The sequence below is a fragment of the Borostomias antarcticus genome, assembly GCF_949987555.1.
Source record: "Borostomias antarcticus genome assembly, chromosome: 17".
Classification (NCBI taxonomy): domain Eukaryota; kingdom Metazoa; phylum Chordata; class Actinopteri; order Stomiiformes; family Stomiidae; genus Borostomias; species Borostomias antarcticus.
This window is the reverse complement of record NC_140250.1, coordinates 23,898,910-23,903,824: the sequence shown is the minus strand read 5'-3', so window position 1 is coordinate 23,903,824 and position 4,915 is coordinate 23,898,910. Positions and strand designations below refer to the sequence as shown.

Genomic DNA, 4,915 nt, shown 5'->3' with positions numbered 1-4,915 from the left:
TATATTCCTCCCCTGTTTCCTCTCTCTTTCTCTGCCCTCGTCTCTCACTTTCTACCTTGTTCATTTTCATTCTCTTTTACCATTACTTCCTATAGCCTACTCTCCGACACCTAAAATATAATAATAATAATAATAAGAAGAAGAATGTTTTATTTATAAAGCACTTTTCATTGTGAGACATTTCATTTACCATTACATTTACTGTACCATCTCGACTGTGAGACACCTGCCTTTCCCCTCATTATTCCCTTTCAGTATTTATTTTTACTCATATCTCACAGACTGAGAGCCAACAGGAACTCAAATATGCGCCACATTCTGGGGAATTGTTGCAACGTACTAAGTCTGAGGCCCTGTGTCCAAAATTCCAAATAATCCCTTTAACTTAACTTGAATAGCTCAACTTAGCTTCTGTAAACTATAATATACAGTAGCTTCTGTAAGTTTTCAACTTGACTTCACAAGACAGAATCCACGGAAAATAAACTAGAGGACTAAATTAAGATTTTTGAGCAAAGTTTAAATCTATCTATCTATCTATCTATCTATCTATCTATCTATCTATCTATCTATCTATCTATCTATCTATCTATCTATCTATCTATCTATCTATCTATCTATCCATCATATATCTATCTATCTATCTATCTATCTATCTATCTATCTATCTATCTATCTATCTATCTATCTATCTATCTATCTATCTATCTAATCCTAAATAAGATGCCCCTTTTTCTTTTTAGAACGATGGCTCTCCTTTATAATGAGGATGCAATTCAGAATTAAATAGATAAGAACTTTATTTATTTGCTGTTTTGCAAACAATATTATCTCATCTTTCTATACATGCAAAACAAAACAATATGATTCATGGGAAACAAATCAGAAAAAACACTGACTTTATTAGGAAAAATTACATTTTCTTAGTCCGGATCCTGTGGTCGGCTATTAACTGAGGTGTGACTTTAACCATTTCAACTCAGTTACATCATCAAGGCATTCATGCACGGAAGCCTGTGCTCTCTGAGGAGCCTTTTTAGTTTAGTTTAGTTTAGTTTTTGTGTGTGTGTTAAAAAAAAAAAAAAAAGAATATTGGCTCTTCATTACAATGATTAGTCAAAGTGGCTTTCGATATCAACTTAGATATCAACCTTATTTTCAGTTTAAACAACCAATATTATCCAATGTTTCTAGGCATCAAACAGAAAATGTAAACTGGTTGAGTGATAAGAGGATGTCCTGTCAGTGTGAAGTCCTGGGTTTTCTCTATCTATCTATCTATCTATCTATCTATCTATCTATCTATCTATCTATCTATCTATCTATCTATCTATCTATTTATCTATCTATCTATCTATCTATCTATCTATCTGTCTGTCTGTCTGTCTGTCTGTCTGTCTGTCTGTCTGTCTGTCTGTCTGTCTGCCTGCCTGCCTGCCTGCCTGCCTATCTATCTATCTATCTATCTATCTATCTATCTATCTATCTATCTATCTATCTATCTATCTATCTATCTATCCAAATAAATTATTTCATGACCTACATATTCAAACAATTGGCACACTCAACAAATCATGAAAATAAATAGATTGGATATTGTTATTCATTATGTTTGATATCTGTTTTCAATATCATCAAAACACCAAAAGCCAAATACACAAAATACAAAATCTCTGCCATAGCGCAGCTCAGTAGCCTACGATCGACTACTCTGTGTTCAACCCCAATGAGCGCTGCGAAATATCATTTATTTTATCGGATAATGATTGCTACTGCCTGAATTTCTCTTGTTTTCATGGAATGAACTGTCACTGGACTGTCGGCCGCTCGTAGAGCCCAACAATTAATGGTGAGATGAACGACTGAGATTCATGTTGTTAGACCATGTCCGGGGGAAATATAGTGTGCTTTTCTAATGTAATCATATTTGCGTTAGACTGCTAGCTTGACGCTACCGTTGCTATGCTAGCTAACCAGGCAGATGTGTAGCAGCAGAGTGACATCACACAGGCCGAGGCCCTCGGTTAGCTAGTCTAGCTTCTTCTGCTGTCACTCACTGGTTGACGATGCGTTGACAGCTACCAATTGATAGTCTGTGACACAGACACGTAGCTAAAACATGCCTTTCGCTTCCCGTAGTTTGATAGCTAGCTAGCTTGCAAGGGTGACTCATCGACATTGATTCAAAATGTGACAGCTAACGTTACGCAGCATCATCTGGCCTATCGTACGTGGTCGAGTTTGGTTGATATTTGGTTGATATCACAGCTGTATGTGGCACTAGAGCGGGGGTGTAGAAGCTTAATCGATACTGGATATGATTAGTTAATTATGTACCGTAATTGAGCGACAGGATCAAGCGAAATCTAGTTAACGTTAATTGATAGGTGTCAATTACCTGATGCAGTCCCAATTAACAATCCTGGTTGTGTGTACGCACATGTAGGGCTGTCCCCAACCTCGATGGTTTATATTTTAGAAGCTCTGTAACGTTATGCTTGTGACAGACATGACACGTTGTCTGTTTCCTGAAATGTTGACTGTGTTAGGGTACTATGGTTAGATGTTGACAGTCTAGTCTCATGTGTGGTGCGACTTCCCCTACAGGCATGAATTTGATCCTTACCAACCACCCACAGACAGTCTTGTTGATATGCCAACTAGAGACTGACCTATAGCTCGCATGCAATTCAAAAACGTGCTTACATAATTTGTTGTGCTCTTTCTAAGCTGCTTACAGAGAAAACATGCAGTCTGGGCTTCTAATGGGTGGCACAGTGAGGGGCCTTTGCCCCACAGCAAGAAGGTCCTGGGTTTGATTCCCGCGTGGGCTATCTCCCGGGCCTTTCTATGTGGAGTTTGTATGTTCTCCCCGTGCTCACTCAGGTTCCCTCCACATAGAACTCCAATATGAAAAACAAGAATAGATGCTCTTCAGTCCGGTCCCTGACCAGTATCTGGACTGAGCACTCCCTGGGTGCCACTGATGAGGCTGGCCACTGCTCCTGGCTGCCCCTGGAGGAGGACAGCTTGGATGTCTCTCGCATGTGTTTGGGTGTGTCATGTGTGGCTAATAAAGACCCTTGAGGTCCAGTAAATAGTATTATTATTATTTTTATAGATCTATCAAATTGTGTTAAACTCCTGCCTGATTCTTGATGGGCTTTTCTACATGTAGATCTAGCCAAAAAGTTCTGCCCAGACTCTGATTAGTGTTAATAGCGAATAAGGAAGGGACTGTTATGCACCACATGCATCGATCATGAGGATCTCATTGAGGCCTGCTTTAGAGATGCTAATCCTCATGAGGATCTCGTTTAGGCCTTTAGAGATGCTAATCATGACTGGATCGTCCCATATTCAGAGGTCTAGCCCTTAGCCAAAGCATATTTGTGGTTAGACAGTACGGTCAACTGGTGTTGTTTTTGAGAAGCCCGCACCAGAGAGACTGCAGGAGGTCCAGGGCCACAAGAGGAAGTGGTGTGTGTGTGTGTGTGTGTGTGTGTGTGTGTGTGTGTGTGTGTGTGTGTGTGTGTGTGTGTGTGTGTGTGTGTGTGTGTGTGTGTGTGTGTGTGTGTGTGTGTGTGTGTGTGTGTGTGTGTGTGTGTGTGTGTGTGTGTGTGTGTGTGTTATAACGTCCTGGTTCCCAGGCAGGTCTCTGCCTATCAGAGACCGGGTCTGGCCCGCGTCTAGACGGCAGCAACTTCTTTGGACGTCACCTCAAAGAGGAGATCTGATTTCGGAACTTTCCTCCCTGCTTGCACACTGTAAATATTTTGCCATCTTTTGCTCTCTCATGTTTACTAAGTGTGTTTCGCCCTCGTCCCGCTCGGCTCTCCTCTCCTCATCTGCTGTTCCTTGATGCAGGCCTGGAGATTTGAACTAGGTAACCAAGCAGAGACTAAGCCTATACAGGTGCATCCCCCCAAAAATATTAGCATATTGTGAAAAAGCTCATTATTTTCCGTAATTTAATTCAAAATGTGAAACTTTCATGTATTCTAGATCCATTGTATAAAGTAAAATATTTCAAGCCTTTTTTGTTTTAATCTTTATTATTAAATGGGGGCGGCTGTAGCTCAGTTGGTAGAGCGGGGCATTCAATGATCGAAGGGTCAGTGGTTCGAATCCCAGCTCTGACTGTCCACATGTCGAAGTGTCCTTGAGCAAGACACCTAACCCCAAATTGCTCCCAATGAGCAGGTTAGCACCTTGCATGGCAGCTACCGCCATTGGTGTGTGAATGTGTGTGTGAATGGGTGAATGAGAGGCCGTTGTAAAGCGCTTTGAGTGCCGCAAAGGTGGAAAAGCGCTATATAAGTGCCGTCCATTTACCATTTACCATTGTACTGTATGTTCAGTATGTTCATTTATACACTCAATACTTGGCTCCGTTTGCACAAATTACTGCATCAATGTGGAGCATGGCATGGAGGCAATCAGCCTTGAAATATTTCACTATATGTGTAATTAATCTATAGTATATGAAAGTTTCACTTTTTGAATTCAATCACGGAAAATAATGAACTTTCCACGATATTCTAATTTTCTGAGATGCACCTGTGAGGCCTAAACTACTTTCAGAATGTAGGTGGCTCATTGAAATGCTGTTGAGATTAAACAGCAGACATTTTGATCATATGGGGCTGAGCCTTAGAAAGAAGCACACCAAACACATGACAGCTTTGTAGCATTGCCAAAATGAAGCAATCCTAGCATTACAGTGATGTTAGTTAGACTAGGCCTAGCCTACGTCCTGAGCAACAGTGTGGATGTTACAGTATGTATATAAACTGTCTGACAGAATTTGTCCAGCTCATCGTTTTACTGTTCGCTTGTTGCCTGCTACTCTGTTTTACGTCACTGCTGACGTCATTGCTTCCTGTTATTGCTATTCTTTGCGAGTTTGGAGACA

General features: G+C 40.6%; 1 protein-coding gene across 3 annotated transcripts in view; it reads left to right on the top strand.

Moving 5' to 3' along the window:
* The first annotated feature begins 1,801 nt into the window (after positions 1 to 1,801).
* The window catches only part of akap11 (A kinase (PRKA) anchor protein 11), a 21,937-nt gene continuing 18,823 nt past the window's right edge, over positions 1,802 to 4,915 (top strand). For 2 of the 3 annotated variants that reach the window (XM_084451656.1, XM_084451654.1), the window contains exon 1: positions 1,802 to 1,849. The gene's annotated coding sequence lies outside the window, so the exon portion shown is untranslated. Of the gene's footprint in view, positions 1,850 to 3,774; positions 3,887 to 4,915 lie in introns of those variants that run through there. The other variant, XM_084451655.1, reaches the window with a different exon arrangement.